The sequence below is a fragment of the Heliangelus exortis genome, chromosome 6 (genome assembly GCF_036169615.1).
Source record: "Heliangelus exortis chromosome 6, bHelExo1.hap1, whole genome shotgun sequence".
NCBI classification, from domain to species: domain Eukaryota; kingdom Metazoa; phylum Chordata; class Aves; order Apodiformes; family Trochilidae; genus Heliangelus; species Heliangelus exortis.
Window position 1 is genome coordinate 22,891,187 of NC_092427.1, and position 19,036 is coordinate 22,910,222.

A 19,036-nucleotide genomic window follows, 5' to 3' on the forward strand; every position below is an offset into this window, starting at 1 on the left:
TTTGAGTGCTACTCCAGCAGAGTTATCCAGACTGTGTGCCCTGCCCTTCATCAACACGAAGCACACGATAAGCAGGGAGCCAGGTGGAGCTCTACTCATGGAGATATTTTTTTTTCCTAATCAAGTTTGGGCTACTTAGGCCCAATATCTTTGTTTAACAATTATCTAAATAGTTTTCTGAAAGGTCATATTCTGGCTAGAGATTCAGTGAAAACTCAGGTCAACCCAACCATTTTATACAACTATTACTACAGTAAAGCTAATTTACTGGAAAGGATATTTCCAGCTCATCTTTTCAATCTCCACACACCAGTAACACAGCTCATGCTCTCAGCTTTCTCCAACAGTAATAGAGAGGAACCAAAATGCTGCTGTTCAGGATTTGTTTCTATTCACTGACAAAGCACAGTAGTGAAGATGAGCAGCAAATACAGACTCAGATCTTACTCACAGGAAAACAAAACAAAACAAAAAAGCCAGGATATCTGGGACATTATATGGGGGATATTTTAGAAGATAGTTTTTCTACATACAGCAGATCCAGGTTAGAAACATCAACTTACTGGTTCCACATAAACTACAGAAGCTTCATAATACAACAGGGAGGACTGAAAATTGTGATCCACAGAGCTGCCCTGTCTCATCGGTGTCCCATACTCCAGGCAGTCAGTAACTGAGTTTAAGGGAACCCTCACCCTCCTAAAGCTCTGTGCCCACACTGCTCTCTCTGACCCCAGTCCCACATCTCCCCCACGTCCATCCTGCCCTGCCCAGCCCTGGGCTCCCCTCCCCTGCTCAGGTCCCAGCCATTCCACTGACCCTGCCAGTCTCTGTTTCCCTCTGCTCCCACCCCTCACACTCTGACCAGGGCTTTGCTCTTCATCTGACAGCAAATTCCCTTCCAGCCTGAGGCTGGATCCCTTCTCATCACTCCCTGGCAGTGACTTCATACCCACAGCATGTTCAAACTCACTCTTATTCTGCCTTAAACTCTCTGAACACTGACTCTCCTGCCTTTCCCTGCACACTCATCCCCCTCCCCCAACTCCTTTTTATGCTTCTAAAGCCAGCAGGACAAGATTTGTTTTCCTTCAAAGGACTCATATTTCACTGCAGGTAATTCAACCCAATTAATGCTGATGAAGAAACTCTTAATGCCAAGCCACATTCAACAGCCACGCACTAATACACTCGAACTGGCAATTCTTTGTAGATGAAGTCACTGCCTCAAAGCATATTTCTAGACTACTTATAAATTATGAGTGCAAACGGGACAACTTTCTGGCACTTTTGCAGTCACAGAATAATATCTATGCTGTTTAATCTTTTAGTCATTTTGCTTCTTTCCACCTGAGCTAAAACACCAGATTAGAAGGCTAAGCAGTGTCACAAGATACAAAATAACCAATTGTTCCTGAATTAAATATCTCTTGGAAAAAAAATATAAAAATTACTTGAATAATTAAGGCAGATCCCTACCCTATTTAACACTTCTTCCTTCACCTCACTTTACTGCCTCAAAAATGATGCTGACATTTACCAAACTCAGGACTGAAGTCTGGTTGGCAATTTGTATTCCCTAGAGTTTGAAGGGTTATTTGGTTTTATGTTTTGGAGCTGGACCTCTGTCTCTCAAAAACACATTTCCAGATATTCAGAAAACAGTGAAAGACAAAGCTTAGCAGCCTGATTTTTGGAGTTTCTGAACTCCAATCACTTTGAAATGATCAAGCAAACAAACCTGGCCAAAGGCCATAATGGCCAAGTAAAAATTTCTGCTTTATGCCAATCCTAAATTAAATATGTTCTGGTTTCCTCAGCAAAAATAAGAATATAAAAAAAAATAATCACATATTCATGCCACTTAACAGTAAAAATAACTTCTCTTTTTTATGGGACATTTTGTTTTGAATATAACAGTCAAATATATTCTGATTCTCTGAAGCTCCTTGCTCTCATCTCTTATGGGTTTTTTCTGTCAAATGAAATGAATTTTTAAATCTTTAAACAAACAAACAAAAAATTAATGTAATGAAAAACAGTATTCACTAGAATTCTAAGTTGGAAGTAATGAGAGGCAGCTATGAATGTCCCATTTGTGTCAAATAACAGAGTTTAATTTCCTAAGAGGGAGGCAGAGGAGTGGCCTGTCCTGCAGACCCCCAGCACACCTCATGCCTGCTGCTGACATGGGGCATTCTCAGGAGCAGATCATTTGTCTCATTGTCTCTCTCAAGCTGTGTGGTGACTGAGGACTGATAGATCTTTGTACTTAAAAGATCGTGCTCACTGCCTGCAGATTTAACAGATTTTAAAACTGCATATTGTGGTAATAAAAACAAAGCCTATGGACTCCTGTTGCAACAGAGATTTCTTTCTTGCTCACCTAGGCATCTGCACAATGGAAGCAGCACAGGCTCTCGACAACTCACAAGTTGTTTTGACAGATGTTTCCAGAAGCATCAGGTGCTCCATGTAAGGAAACGTGCTCCTTCCTGCCACTCAGTGCTAGCAGAGAGCCCCGAGGCTCTCCCTGCTGCAGGCTTGGGGGTACAGCTCACCCCAGGACAAGGTCACCTGCTCCAGGGACCGGACCTCCCCACTTGGAAACACCTTTTTATTTCCACAACCCTTCAAAAATGACAAAGAATTGCCTCACATTGACACCAGCTGGTCCCTTCCTGCAGCTACAACCTCCAGCAGAAGCTGAAGAACATCAGAGCCTGCAGGGTGAGCTGCCTGGCAGAAACCTCATTCCACAGGAGCTGAGCAATTAGTAAATACTTCTCTCTCTGCCTTTCATCAGTCTAACAGAATATAGCTTAGCCAGCCTCCATTCTCAGCATATTCCTGTTTCACAAAGGTTTAGAAAAAGCAGCTTTATTAATCTTCAAGTGTTTCTTGCCAGGTGTACACCAACTACACTGCCAAATCTATTTAGAAGAAATACATCTCTTGTCTTCCATCTGTCCCATTTGATGAAGATATCAGAAACACAGCTGCCATAAGTGGTCATGGAAAAACTCAAAGCTTGCACCCTGCACACACACAGCCTAGGTGCTTTGGCTTTCTTAATAAAAAAAACCTGTTGTTCGGACAGAAACAAAAAGTTCCTACTATATATATATTTTTTTTTTTTAAACAGCTGCAAGACAGAAAGATACATACCACATCCAGAAGCAGGAGAGTAAACCAGTATGGAAAGTGCTATAATTTCTCAAATGCCTATTTCGAGCTTTCTCTTATTTCTTCTTTGTATAAATGACCTGCTATCTACCTCCCTCATCTGTACAATCAGTCCCTGAAACCTTTAATCCATTTTTGCTTAATTGGTTGGTTCAGATAAGCTCTCCTTGCATATAAGTCAGAGTTCAGTGCATAAGCTTCTGTTGGTAATCCCTTAAAAATCTTTAACCCCATCCCTAACCCTGCTTGCCTCCCAGCTGCTGCCCGATGCTTCCTTCTATGATCCAGTTCACCAAAAATTATGCTTACAGCCTACTCTTTTATTTTACTTCTTTTGATGAAGTTGCCCCTGGATCCAGCCTGAAAGCTTTCTGGCAAAGTGTCTTAAGATCTCAATCTCCATCTTTTCCACCTTGTTGATGTCTTTGCCTCTGAAATTTCTTTGCCTTTTGTAACACTTTTTTTATCACCAGCCTCTGAAGGTCCTTCCCCCACCTTGTTCCAGCCTCTGAGAATGGGTGGCAGAGGCTGCCAATTTTCTGCTCTTAGAGTAGTCCCTATATTCAACAGTGTACTTCTCAAATACAGAAATAATAAACACCTTTTTTTAAGGCTCTGATGCAGAGTTAGCTCCTTCTACCCAAATTGAAACCCTAGAGAGAACCTTTGGCAGAAGCTTGAAGAAATCTAAGCCATTATCTCAGAATGGTCAAAACCAAGCTCTTTCAAAATCAAAATAGTCCTTTTACAAATTGATTTGTTCATTTACTATGGATAACATCCTAATATTTCTCCTGACATCCAGGCTTGCACATTTCTGATCTCTATTCTTTTCTGGGTCTCTGTGCTCAGTTTTCATGTCTTGCATATTCTTTCTGCTTACCATAACCAACATCATAGTTACCATTTATCCAGTAAAAACAGTTATGTAAAATCTCCTTATCCTGGGGTCTTCACCACTACCAGATCTCCTTCTCTAGGTCTTGTCAGTGTACCTTTGTTCCTACACTCAGGTTTCTGCAGTCACCTGAATATTTTCCCTCTTTACTTCCTATGCCACTACTGATTTCCTTCTCTCACTTTCCTTCTTGAGTGCCTTCCACTGATTCCCTCCAAGAGTTTTCAGGCTAATGGTGACTTTTTATGCTTGCAAAGAAAATAAAGTTTCTTTGCATATTATTAATACTACTGCTGTCATCTCAGATCAGGAAATGATAGAGGCCCATTGGCTAGACTTTTAAATGTGCATTTTCAACCATTCTCCCACATCGTACTGGGTGATGGAGAGGTACAACTGTCAGCCTCCACAGCCACTTCCAAATCCTCCTCAAAACTCTCTGTTATGGAATTTGAGAAACAACCTGAGAACATTTTGATTGCCAGCATGATGGGAAAAAAGAGCATCACATTCTTCCCTCGAATGCTGTAACCATTCCTGGGCTTGATTGCTACTCCACAGCTGGGAGTTCCCCAGTGCAACAACTGACTTCTTTTAAATGTCTGAACATGATTTAATGCAGCAGCATCCTCATCCCTGGAGTGGGTTCCTGGAAGCTATGTTAATATCAATACAAGATCTTCATACCACAACTGGTACTTGTATACAAACAGAAAGTGTGTTTTACATACCTTGCCTTGTGTTTCTTCATTCCCACGTACAGGAGCAGCTTCACTCTGTCAGCCTGGCAGCAACTATTTTATCTGTTGATACTCATGTCCATAAATCACATCAGATCAACTGCAGCAGGAGGCCAGCCCTGCTTCCAAGTAGACTCAGCACAAGACCAGCAGCCTTGCAGAGGCTGTCAGTACTGGGGTACTCTTGCCCCCTCGGGTGCCCCAAGGCAGCCACTCTCTTGGGTGGTCCCCGAGCCACCAGTGATCAAAAAGAATTCTGTGAAGTGACAACAATAAAACTCACAGCTCCTGACCTTGGTCATTCCCGTGTGGGTAAGAAAGCAAACAGAAAAACTGAGAAGACAAAAGTAGATGGATGTGGACAATTTTGTTCTACAGATTTGGGCAACAGTAAACAGCTTGCCTGATGCAGTGCTTAGAAGAACAAGGTAAAAATGAGTCTCTTCTTTGATGAGAAAATCTGAAAAAAGCTGCTCTGTGAAACTGTGGCAAAGGACTCCAAACGGCACTTGTGCCGATAAGATTTTGTGATTTCACAACAAAGCAAAACTAATGACTTGAAGCTTGGTAACCAACATCCAAAGGTCTGCCTTCCTCCTGTGGTCAGTGAGTCTGAAGACATTTGGTCATTCATTACTACAGAGCATGGGCCCACTCCTCCAGAAGTTAATTACACTTTCCCTCACTTTCTCAAAGACAGAAGGCAGAGCTTTTGTAACTGATCTTAATTCACAGATATAAAGAAGAAATAACTTCAAACAGTTACATTTATTTACAATGAATGTGTGTAAAATACTATAAATTAACGTGCTATGTGGCTTTAAAGTTTGAGGTATAAGGTAAACCAAGTGACACAAAAAACTGGCATGCTAGGTATTCTCAACCTTTTGTTTAGATTACCCAAAGAAAAGCAAAGCCAGGCTGTCACTTTGTTCTTTACAGCTGATGGAGTCTTCAAAGGCCAGAACACATGGTGGGGCTTCAGTGTTTAGGATATAAAGATTTTGAACCACCAGTGGTGGTCAGCTTAAACTAAACTGACATTTTAGCAGGCTACAAATCAGTAACAAAACTCGTGTGCTACTTTATTTTATACCTAAGCACATGATGATGAGGAGAAAAAAATTCTCACGTCTGTTATGATTATGAAACCAAGATATTAATCAGTCATGCAATTTCAATTGCTTTTTTTTTCCCCCCCCTCGAATATGCATGTCTTTCAAAAGTGCTGATGACTAAATCAAAGCAAATTATCTGAAGCACTAGCAAATACGATGAGTTTATGAAGGACATTGTCAGCATATCCAGCAGGTCACCATGGCCTCATAAAGCTTTGTGAATGCTCATTTGGCTACCAAGCAACGAGGACTGACTGATTTTCTAAACGCCTGAAGGTTGTTACTAACCCTTCCCTCAGCTCCAGTCATACAATACTCAGTCCTCATGGTGAGCCTTTTAAATGACAAACTCTGGGTCTTGTGCTATTTTCTCCACAGTCAAAGGACTCAGTGTTAAACCATGACAATGAAGACTGTATGAGAGCAGCAAAATTCAAGTTGCAGATCTCTGGCTGTTTTCCATTTTGTTCTCTCACACAGCATTATCCACTCCAGACAGATTTGCCTCTCAGAAGTCCCCTGAAGCAGCACTGACTCCACAAAACCTGGGTGAAGGAGCTGCTTCAGCACAGAAGTGCTTTTGTCAGCCCTCCACAGGCTGCTCAGAACATGCACAGGAGGCAGAGGTCAGCTTTGCTGTGGCTGAAAGGACTGTATCTCCTACTTACAGTAACCAAAAGAGTAAACAGAGGGGCTTTTGTCACTCCAGGCAGCTTCTACTGGTATATAAACATCTCATTTTGCTGGCTCCTTCCTCCCTTCGCCTTCCTCCCCTTCTGCCAGGCTGCAGAAGTCGGGCAGTCTTCAGTGTTTAAACGAAGCCCCTGCAGTCAGCTCAATGAGGGTTTCAGACAGGAACAATAGGAGACCAATTCTAATTTCACACAGGAAAGCCACAAAACACCTGGCAGTTGTGTGGAGGACAGCTCTTGGTCAAATACCTCAACACCCTGAGCTGAAAACGTGGTGATGACTTCCACATCAGTAACAAAGCTACAAAGTCCTGTAAGGGCCTCTCCCTGCATGGCTCCCTGGACTGGGCAGTCAACTAGAGGATGCAACCAGGATTAAAGTTTTTCAGCTGTCAGTTTTTCATCCCAGATTTTTATATTTCAGAGATAAACTTAGAGCTGGCAATAAGTGTGCTTGAATTTAATCTCTGCAGGTAGGTTGTCAAAAAGTGCTGTGTTCTGACAGATCCTAGGAAGCTTGTGAAGTGGCCAGAAGCAACCCCAGAAAGCAGCCATCTGGATGCCAAGTTTTACTGGGCAAGGTGTTTATTTGCTGGAATTGCTAAACCCTCACTTTTAACACCAGAAGCACTTGTTATCTGTCAAAGTGTAGATGAAAATCACAGGACAGGCAGAAATATTCCCTTATGTCAAAGGATTGCAGTAATTCCATCAAATAAAAGGCCACATTTGCAAACCTGAATCAGCTGATTCATACTAAGAGAAACCACTAGATCTGCTACTGCCACAAAATAGGTATTGGAACTCACTGGTCTGAAATGTTTATAAGCAGCATTTTCTAATGGCTTCTTTAAATTAAAACATCTTAAAATTTTCCGGGCAACTTCTGTCATTCTTTTAATTTACAACATGCTGCTCCAGGCTAGTTTATCCTTCCAATTTGAGACACCCTCTAGGTTGACTACTTTGAATTAAGCCATGAGGAAAAAAGCATGTAATAAGTTTTACAGCTAGAAAATCACATCAGTCAAGATTTGAGAAAGGCAACAGCCAAGACAATATTAAACTCTGCTCAGTATTCCAACTGCAGCAGATAAGGCTGGTTGGAGGTTGGGATAAGAAAATATTAGTTAGATAGTCTGCTATGTGAAAAACAAGGTTATCATTCCACCTGCCATAAGTAAAGGATAATTAGATAAATTTTAACTTTCATAGGAAGTTGAGTTCTGTTCATTCTGAAGTTTATGCCATCACTCAACATAAATTATGGATCAAGTGCAGAATTAAATTGAAGGGTGTGCTTTATGCCAGACATTCAATTATATAAAAATAGTGGTTCTTCCCCAGCCTGAAGATCAATGAACATTTACAAAATTGATCCTTCTCCTGTCTCTAGGAAGAAACACTTTGTTCACAGGTACTATTCATTTTGCTGAGGACAAAAAAAAAGGAGCATCTGCTCCCCTTACGGTAATATAATAAATGGTGATATACATGTGAGAAGGGAAATGAAGCCTCATACCAATTAAAATTCCTCTAATCTGTCCTGCCAATTGTTGCAACCAAGAACATCATCCTCTTTTAAATTCCTTCACCAGTTCTTAACTGGAAATTTCTGACCTAGCTGCTTCTCTTACTACAGCACAGTTATTCAAGCCTTTATCTTCCCTAAAGAAAACTGAACATTCGTCTCCAACACTGCTGTTGAGGCTGCAAGTACCATTCTTCAAAGCACATGTGTAAGTATTTATAAGGGAATTTTTAATTCAGCAATTAATTTGGGGGGAAAATATTGTATGAGAGAATCTGAACTGAAGGAGTCTGAGCTACTTGGATGTTAGATGGACTGGGATGCTGGGATGTGAAGCAATTATGGCTGCCATGATATGGAAAAATACACTGTGATAGAAAAACAGCGTGGGTTTTGGTTTTTTGGTGGTTTTGTTTGTTTGCTTGTTTGGGATTTTTATGTAATAAATTCTAACTTCAAATTGAATTGCTTCCATTTGAATGGCAATTTCCACTAGGGTTTAAAAAATTTATGGTCTTCCAGAGATCTAGTTATGACTGGGAAAGATGAAGTAGTATATCTCTGCTCAAAAATCTGCAACAAAGGTAGCTTGTGTCACTGATGGTGCCTCAGGTGATAAGCAGAGCTGTGACAGCCCACCCAGAGCAGGGCAAACCCACTGCATGCTGCTGTCCTGGCAACACATTGGACAGAACAAAGTGAAAAAGGAAACTGCTGCTTTAGTACAAACCACTGAGCAATAAGAGCAAAGTGTAGCATTTTTACCTGTCCTTTGCTTACAGTAGTTTTTTTCCAAATGAAAGAATTTTGTGATATAAGCTTCAATTAGTAAAGCAGGAGAATGCAATCTTATGCGGCAAAATAACTTCTCAATGTGTAGTACAAGCACTGACAAAAATAGCAGTGACCTCTTCACTTCCCAACCCAACTCATTTTCAGTGCTGATTTTGTAGATTATCTTTAAAAAAAAATAAAGTTACACAAATAAAAGAGAATAGCTGCATTCTCTTTGTGAAAACAAATATTTATCTCATGATATCCTTGCGCTTGATTGGGCCTCAAGATGGCAAAGAAAGGCCCAGGGACATGGGATTTAGATGTAAACTTTGATCATTTGAATAGGATTCTCATCCTGACCAGCTCTGTGCTGCCTCAGGCAAGCCTTTGCACTGCAAAACTTCACTATCCTGTGTAGGAAGAAATGATTTTATGGGCAGAATTCTGTTAACTATAAAAGACAAGCTTAAAAAGTAGTGTAGAAGGACTAAGGGGACTTCCAGGTACTTCTGCAATACAAAACACCACACCAGACTAGAGAGAAACCAGACATATAAAGAACACATCCATATCCAATGTTCCAGGTACCTAACAGCTGTAGCTGGGTTAACATACAAGGACCATCAGTTAAATTTAGGTCCAGTTAGGTCTAGACAGTGTCTGGGGTCACATTTCACCAAGATTTTAATTACAGTCCCTTTTTGCTAGAACTGGAAATGCTGACTCTTAGTTACCAGGGGCAGTGTCATTAGAGGCTCACAGGTTTTGTTCATGCTGCATGCCCAACATTTTTGCCTGATGGAGAATTCTTGGTTAAACACTGAAGAGGTTTTGGTTTGGTTTGAAATGCCAAAATACAGGATTCTTCTCCTTGTTGCAATAATGATAAATGTTGCAAGAAGGTAACATGGTCAAAACCACCCACATTTCACTCCACCTTCTGGGTCTTGATTTCCCTTGTCTCTTGCTGTGGCAAGACAAAAAATATCCCAGTGTGATGTCCAAGGGCAGACAGGATTTGTAGCAAAGCAGATACCCACCTACCTTTCAGTACTTAAATAATGAAGACTGTTGCCTGTGGTTCCTTACATGGTAGGCAGAGAGAGAAACTTCCAGGACTTGATTCTTCCCTTGGCAGCCTATGACAAGCCCAGGGCACCTCAATGCCTGAGTTGGTGTCAGAAGGCTGAAATCAGACCAGAGCATTTATAAAAATGACACTAGCAAACTCCAACAGCTGCATATTTGCTCTTACTTTGCCTTTCATTTTTTGTTTGCCTGTGATTAGAGAAAATCCTGAAATGTCACCATTTCCTTTATAAGGGAAAAATATTTCACCAAAACATTTGATGTTAGCAGTACTAAAACATTTAGTTTTGCCTATTTTATTAAACACAAAATCTAGATATGTTATAGGAAAATTAATTTGTTCAAAATGCAAAGAAAATTAAGGGGTTTTTTTTGCATTCAAAACCTTATTGAAAATGCACTATGGAACATTTTCACCCCCACAACTTCATGAGCCATTTCCAAACAGCTGTATTTCAGTTTTCTTTAGGCATTCTTATCCAACTTTAATGTTAATGGACAGCATTATCCAGCTGCTCTCTTTTTCCTGGACAGCTGCACAGAGGCTCTAATTTTTCTGGTTCTGGATGATATGAGGATTTTTCTGAGGTCTTAAAACATAAACAGAGGAGAAAGAAAAACCTAATACCTCATCCCGAGGAGTGAGAATCTGTGGCAGAGGAGGAGAGGTTGTAATAATGAGAAGCAGAAACCTGAGTACCTGATGGGGTGATGAAGATCTGCATGTAACACCTGAGCAGGTTTTGCTGGTTCTCAGCTTCCTCTGTTTCTCCCCAAGGTCTGTCATGGTGCCCTAAGCATTCTGCTTGGCTTATATTATTTTCTATTTTTGTATTCTTTTTGTATTCTTTTTGTGGCTCTTATTTCTTTCTGTGGTTTAGGGTAGATACAGCACAAGATTTGATAGCAGCATATTTAAATCTCCTGCTGAATCCCCTGAGAAGCCTGGGATTTTTAGGGTATTAATAAAAAGATTTCCGGTGAGTTGTACTTCCTAAAAATGAAGACAGAAGCAAAACCTTTGCAAAACCTTTGGTCAGCCAAAAATCCCAGGCAGTGTTTCTCCACCATATTTCCATGTGCTGTGTGGCTTTCCCTTTTAATTAAGGGTTTAGTTTCTATTAGAAGTCCATAAGTTTCTTCATTAATTTGCTAATGAATCCCCTACTGAGTTGTAACTAAAGTTATCAATGTGGTCTTTCCTACTATGACAAAGGAGATAGGATTTTGGTATCAGCCTAACCTGACATCAGTAATATTGTAAATGTTGGAATGATCTATTTCTTTAAGTTATATATCGAGTCAGCTGAACTGCCTAGGAGTGCTGAAGTATTTCTGGAAGATCAAAGCCAGCCTTAACATCCTCTGGTGCTGGAGAAGCTTTTCTCATGTCAAGAGGTAGCTTATTTTGTGGCAGTGCATTTGTTACTTCTGTAAGAGTACTCTCTATATGCCAACTGGTCTGGGTCATACTGTGTTCTGGGAAAATGTCTCAGAGTCAAAAATCTGCACTAGGACAAGCAACAGGGCCCAAAGAAGATGTCACCCATGAGACTGAAAGGTGAAATTCTGGTATGGACAGCAGCAGGTTGCAGTTTTTACTGTGCTTGTCATTACCATGTTATTAATTATATTGTATATAGGTATAAAAGCACCTACTGATTCTCAGAATTGCTGACCAACCATCAGCCAGATCCCCAGTTTTCTCTGTGCCAATTATCACCCAGAATATTCTCAGCCTGGCTTAGGGAGTGACATAGGTCAGAGGTAATTTCCACAAAGTATTTTGGATGACCCCCATGGCTGTGGAGCATAAAGAGGGTCTGCAGCAGTGTGCAGATGTGGCTGTGGGATCTTACACAATGCTGAGCATCTTGCAACTTGACTGGATACCTTGTTCTCCCACCAAATAGGAGAGGGAGAAGCTTTTCTAGCTCCCACTTACCCAGTTTGTAGGCTTTAAAAAGCTCAGAAGTTTGGTGTTGGCCTTACGCCCAGCTATGGCTTTTCAGACTGAGTAACTGGTACACCTTGCATGATCTCTCACCACTTCTTCCTGCTTAATTTCACCCCAGGCTCCTCTGAAGGAGCAGAGATAGCACAGCTCCCTGGGGGTTGGTGCTGCTCTGACACTGGATATAAAATCTGGAGAATAAACACCAACACCATGAGGACTTGCAGCACACAGCAACCTCCAGAGACCCCAGGAGCATGTGTTGTCCTCACCAACCTGAACCTGTGTGAGGTGGCCTTGTTCACCAGCCAAGGGAGGATGCTTGGGGGGGAGGAAGGCACAGGGAGATTGGTCCCATGGAGCTGGGTGGCCTCAACAGCAAGCCAGCAGGTGCTGGAAAGGCAGCTGACTGAGGCTTCTGCTGAAAAGTCTACCTAGATCCAGGCTGATACCTCTAACCCTTAGGAAATGCCTGGCAACCTGTTAAGTCCTGCAGCTGCTGCAGCCAGGAGAAAGGGGACAGACACTATTAGTCCTCACCTGTGCTCACTCACATTTGTTGGTCAGCTGGCAAGCAGGAGGGGAGGCACCTGCCCTGTGGCATCAGGGAAAACAAAATGTCCCTTTCCCACACAAGATGAAGTCAGAAATAACTGGTGAAAAGCTGTTCTCCAAAACTGCCTGACCACAGTGATTTCAATGAGAGACAGAGAACAGCATCACTTTGCTACGAGGAACAATTTTCACAGATTAAGGGTACAAATCCCTTCAATGGAGAGAAAGCAAAATATGGTGAATTATTGTGTTTGCACAATAATATAAGTGGGTTTTCCCACCCATAGAAGAAATGCAAAACAACTCAGTACACAATGTGTATGCACAACCAGAGCTCTGCTCTGTGTTGAAATGTGGAAATGCAGCAAACTGAAGTCCTAGCTTAGTCATCAGAAGGGGTACGGGACAGTGCCCCTGCCCTGGGGAGAAAAGGAAAGATGAAAGCAATAAAAGGTTTACTATTACTGCTTCAAGAACATTTGAAACATGAAATGTTTTCTTTTTAACTCATTAGGCTTGCTGACAATTGAAATACACCAAATTCTTTCATTTAAGCTTTTTTGATTGCTGGCAAATTAAAACCCAATATTAAGAAATCTGTTATTTGACATAAAAATGCAGTCACTGAAAACTGTTTGCATTACAGCAGATGGAACTGGTCTCACTTTGCAGTTGCCATGGGCAGCGAAACAGCAGGGGCAAAATCTTTAGTGGCTCTTTACTGCATGAGTGACTTCAGTTTGTAAGAAACCTACCTCTTCTGGCTTGCCTAAGGCATCAAAATACCCCAGAGCCAGCATCCAGTACAAGCACAATGTAATTACACCACGGAAGCACAATATCTGACACTCATATTAACAGTCAGAATCTGAAACCAAGTATTGCTCTCTACTTTTCTGGAAAGCACAAGCAAGAATATTAGCTGACTCAATTTCATTGTGGGGAATAAAGTACAGACAAAGTAGGTTCTTCTCTAAAGTCTTAGACACATTAATATCAGAGTGAAAATTCTGAAAAAATAAGTTTTAATACTATTCTTGCTTTTGATCGTGCTAAGGGTTTGAAGAAAAATTAGGCTCTAACTACTCACAGTATTTAGGTAAAAACCAGTGGCATGCAGGTGAAATACAGCAATAACCTAGCAAATTTGAGCTAAAAATTATGAAATGCAGTCAGACTTTCAAATAATTCCACTCCTTCCCTTATAACTTTTTTTGCTTATCCCCAAAATTTTTCAATGGGCTTCAGAAAACAAACATTTAGTAATTCACCATCAGGACAGGTGGGAAGGAGCTCCACCCCCCTGTCACCAGGGGCCTACCAAAAATCCCATCGTCTTTTTTTCATAACTCCATTTTCTTGGGGATTGCAAGGAGATTGAGAGCCAAATTTATATAATTTCTCCTCATTTCTGAAAGAAAAGAATAAAAAAAAAAACACCGTTTGCCTCCCTTTGCCTCCCTTTGCCTTTGGAAGGAACAGCAAGCCTGTGGGTACTGATGCTCAGCAAACATTTTAGGCTCCTTTTTCTGCTTCTGAGTGGTCATTAGATTCCTCAACTCATTTTAACGCATTTTTAACATGAGTTACTCTACAGATTGTTCAGAACGTGCTGATAATCTCTGGCTAATAAAGACCCATGGAACAACATATGTTCACAGGTTGGGTGAGCACTGAAAAATCCTCCCTCTGTTTTAAGAAAACTTAGCAGCTACACCAGATGAGAGTGTTTTAAACAACATCCTTCTGGCCCATGCAGCTCACAAGAAAATTAATCCCTTTTCAGATCCATATGCTGCTGTAGTATTTCCTGTGCTTTTCTGGTCACATTCACACACATAATTCATACAAGTGTTCAGTCCTAGCTGTGGGCCTGAAAGGATGTGGTTGAAATCTTCAGGCTGCACATGTTCTTGTCTCCATGCCAAATCTCTGGTGGATGTTTTTTGGGAACTCTGTGTTCCTGCTAAACTGAGCAATGTTGCATCCCAAGGGGTGAAGGAAGAGAGAAATGATGGAGGAGAGGATGGAGGGGAGAAGAACCACATGGCCTCCTTTAGAAAAGGTTTGCTTTCCAATATATTCAGACTAATAGGCATTCACTTTGAAGAAAAACAAATCAAATAAAAAAAAAAAAAACAGTCCACATCCCCAACAAGTCAACAGTCAACAAGAAACCCAACACAGATCATCCCTAAGAATCAGGAGCAAGGTTTCTCAGCTTAACAGCAGAAATAAGGACCATATTGTTCAAAGGCAGAGATATCATGAAGCTAACATACTGCTTAAACTTTTACTTGGGTCAGAATGAAACCTGATGATAGGAAGTAAGATAACTAATGGTGAGGCACTGCCACTGGAAAAGCAGCTTGAGGGCAGGAGCTGCTCTTGAGGTAGTCCTGGTATTTTTGAACCCACCCAGCCCTGACCCCAGGAGCAGTGAGTAGGGCTGCTGAGAGCTCTGCTTATGTGCTGTGAGCCTGAAGCTACTGACACATGGCCACAAGGATCCACACAGCTTAGGGAGCTGCAGCTGATTTTGCTTTAGCACTAAGAACCTTGAGCTTGCTTGTAGCTTGTCACGCTGTCATTTGACAGGTTTGCTTTCTGAGGGTGGAGATTTTTGTAAATGGAATCTGAATTTGTCGAGAGGACACATTAATAGACACAGAGGAGCAGCAGCAATATGCAGTTAGGTACAAAAGCAGGGAAGGCTTTTCTTTTAAGGGTAAATTAAATGATATATGACTCCACATCGTTTGGAGACTTTTCAGAAAATACTACTTAGAGAGGTTCCTCTGTATTTAAACACTGTACCTACCTCTGTCTCTGAAAGGCCCCACTAAAAACCAAGTGAGCTCCCCCACTGCCTCCTCATGTGTCAGACCCCCCAGCAGTGCCACAGGAGGAGACTCCTCTCCCCAAAAGGGGGTAATTTGGGGCACAGAGCTGAGGAAGGGTGAGGACCTGAGAAATATCCTTGCCTCTGCTGTACCCATGGTTGTGCTGTTCCTGCCCAGGAGCCCAGGAGACGTCAAACACTGAACAGGAGCAGCATGTATTCCTAGGTCTTCATTAGGTCATCTTCCTTGGGATCAAATTCAGGATTTTAAATGCTTGAGGTGAAACAAAGGAGCAATTATTTATTACAATAGCACTTGGAGGACTCAGTGCCTGCCATGCAGCTTTCTTGTTAACCTCCAGCATAGAACACAGAGATAAAGCCAGTAAATAAAATTTAATGCCCTGCCAAATTACTAGCTTTGTAAGAACCCCACATCTTCTCCTACTAAAATATCTTTTCTTCAAAATGTGTTTCAGTTCAGTGTACGACACTGCCAAAATCTGTGGAATTTCACTATTAATATTTCTTCTGATATGAAGCAACCAGAATAACACGTTGCCCTTCCTGGGCTTTCTAAGTCATATTTTAAAATAAGGACTAGGTCTCCCACATTCTCTTTTGATAATATTTTATGGCGTTATCTCTGAAAAGATTGGCTTTTTAATGTCATCTGTTACTTCTTAGAAGCAATTAATAATACTATGATGTTTATGTTGCTCTATTTTTAGTAAAATAAAGCTTAATTAATAACACTAGTTTCAAGGACATTTGTAAGATTAATCTTCTATCATAAAAAAATAATCAGACCCTTAAAAAGAGGCCACTTTTGTGTTCATTGCATGAAGATTAGAAAGAACCATCAGATATACAGACTTCATGCTGAACACATCCCCTAGACTTCAGTCCCTTTGGATCTGGCCCTTAAACCCCACATGGCAATTTAGGTACCAGTACCAGCAGCCTGTGAAATCTTTTCTTTTTTCTCACACCAGGTAATAGTGTCAGATGACAAGTTCTAACACAAACATCCCAGTTTTGCTGTAGAGCAGATGTCAAGCTTAATCTCCACTGAACCCCTTGGTCTCTCTAAAGGTTCTGGGGTATTCATTGCAGCCAGGGCCAGAGACGTTTTGAAGCAGAAGCCACCAGCTGTGTGAAATGAGATTCATTCAAGGCTGCCAAGAGTAAGAAAATAAATACAGACTGCAGCAGCAGCTGCCAACTTTTGGGGCAGTAGCAGAAGGGTGGCAGGCAGCTGAACTTGAGATGGCAGCAATCTAACATATCCTATTTACCAACTCAGGGATTCACTAATTAATTTAGCTCAATTTTTTAAAAAATTGTATCTAGTGTCATCATACAACTGTACAAGTCTGAGGAAGGAGAGAGGAAGGGAGAGAGGGTGGGGGTAAAAAAAATCAACTACTGGAATGTATCATCTTGAAAAAGAACAGCACCATAGCCAGGAAATGTGTTCAAGGCCATAATACATGAAGCAGTGTGATTGAGGTGCAGCCTGACTAATACGTGGCTAAGAGTGGTGTATAAATGAAGAGAAGAACTAGTTTTGAAACCAAACCTTCACCTTTCTTTTGCAACCTGGTTAGACAAAAGGAAAAAAATCACAATGATACAAGATTGCAGCAATAATTTTTTAAATTTTTTCTCCACGGTGCTCCAGGAGGTCCTGGAAGTTGTGGGACTTCCACCCATGAAACTAAATGCTCTGGTACCACTTTGCCACACCACAACACACAGACAGAGCTGTGCACACAAACCATGAGGCAAAGTTTGCCTTCTGTTACTCAAGAAACACCATATTGAGACACATCTACCAAAAAGGAATGTGTTGAAGAACAGGTGTTGTTAAAAGATGCTTCTCCAGGAAGGGATTAGAGGAAGACTCAGCCCCAACCCCAGGACAGTGCCAACCTTCAGCTACTGACAGTGTCTGCTTTTCTGGAGCAGCCCTAGCCATCTGCCCATTGATTATTGCAGCCCTTTCACCTCCTAGAAAAGCAAAGAAGTCTAAAATACACACATAGGACTAAGAGACATCTCCTTCTCTTGTTCTAGCCTCTTGGTTCATATGCAGCTCAATCACATAAAAAAAACCTAAAAGAGAAGCAAAAACAAAAACAAAAAAACCAAACCAAACCAAGCCAAAACAACAAAACAAAAAAACTACCCAAGTGCCTCCCCCCAAACAAACAAACAAACAAAAACCAAACACCAAAAAAAAAACAAAATAAAAAAAAAATCACCCAACCAATAAAAAACCCCACTAGATTCTTTGACATCATTGGAGAGACTGGAAAACTGAAATACCCTGAACCAAAGTGACTTACACACACAAGAAAACCTGACTGAACACCAGCTCAGTCTGTGGATTTTAACAGACCTGTACTTGATGTTCAGACAATTGTAATATGTACTACATTATGGCTAATATTAATTTACAGGTTATTTGTAAGAATACAGGTTATTTGTAGTTATACTGATTTGTTTAGTTAAGGCTAGAAGCTCTTCACAGAGTTTGGCACATGAGAAGCCAGTTTGTAAAATTATACAAGTTTCTATAGTCACTACTTAAGACTTACAAACTTCATTCCTCTGTCACTTGAAGCAAATTTAGCCTCAGAGTTTTGTTCCACCGTGATTCTTGTGGGCTTGGAACTCAGTGCCTACCCCACTAACAATAATCCTTTATGTCTCCAGACTGTACCCATGCTCCTTTTTAACCTTCCATCACAAAGTAATGAGATGCATCAGACAGCACCAGGCTGGCTTAAGGCGTTCCAGATTTGGATGAGGGCCACATAGTGTGCTAATTGCTTCTAATAAATTACATATTTCAGGAGGGACATCATGATTTTAATAATATATTCTGCACGTTGTTTCCTTTGGAGAGAAGAAAAAGCAGGCATTGAACAAGCCAAAGCATCTGAAATTCATGGCAGAAGCTAGAAAGAGCTCATTTAATATCAATCATTGTAAATATTGGAACTATGAATGTGTCAAGTCCCTGGGTCTGAACACCTTGGGAAGTGCTAGTGAGTCCTGGTTGTTTTAATGAGTCAAACTAAAATGACACTTTTTATTGCTCCTTAGAGTAATAACAACTCAGATTTAATCCCATTTCAAATGTCGTAGCTGGGGCCAAGCTCAAGAAGAAGCCTTTGTTTCTATGCAAAGAAAAATATATGAGGGTAAAAGAAAAATTATGGAGGGTAATTTTAAGGATGGATTTTCCCAAAGGCTAAGTGGGAAAACAGTCAAACGTACTTTTCACCTCTGTGGGGAAAGATTTTAATTATGATTTGATGGCAACTAATTGCAAAGGTGGTCCAGTGAACACAGAAAGCTGCAAAAACTTTCTTTAATGCATGCTGAAGTTAGTAAGATTTTGATGCTGAACACAAAGCCTCCTGCAGGGCAAACTATGATGAGCTGAAGTTTCCTGTTTCCCTGACCTCTAGCACACCCACACCAATAGGGTCACTGTTAAAGAAATTCTCAAACCACTGGGGAACGTGCACTTCCTTCACTGCAGGAGATCTAGACAGCATTTAAATAGCTGCTTGTATTAATAGCAATAGCTGGCAGATAATGTGGTAACTTGGGAACTCTAGGGAGCAACATGGGTTTGGG

At 41.0% G+C, this 19,036-nt stretch overlaps 1 protein-coding gene across 2 annotated transcripts in view; it reads right to left on the reverse strand.

Moving 5' to 3' along the window:
• Positions 1-19,036, reverse strand: part of PPP1R1C (protein phosphatase 1 regulatory inhibitor subunit 1C) — a 46,806-nt gene that overhangs the window by 3,208 nt on the left and 24,562 nt on the right. The window contains exon 1 of one of the 2 annotated variants that reach the window (XR_011726529.1): positions 3,169-6,757. The exons of the other annotated variant lie outside the window; for it this stretch is intronic. The gene's annotated coding sequence lies outside the window, so the exon portion shown is untranslated. Of the gene's footprint in view, positions 1-3,168; positions 6,758-19,036 lie in introns of those variants that run through there. 2 annotated transcript variants of the gene reach the window in all.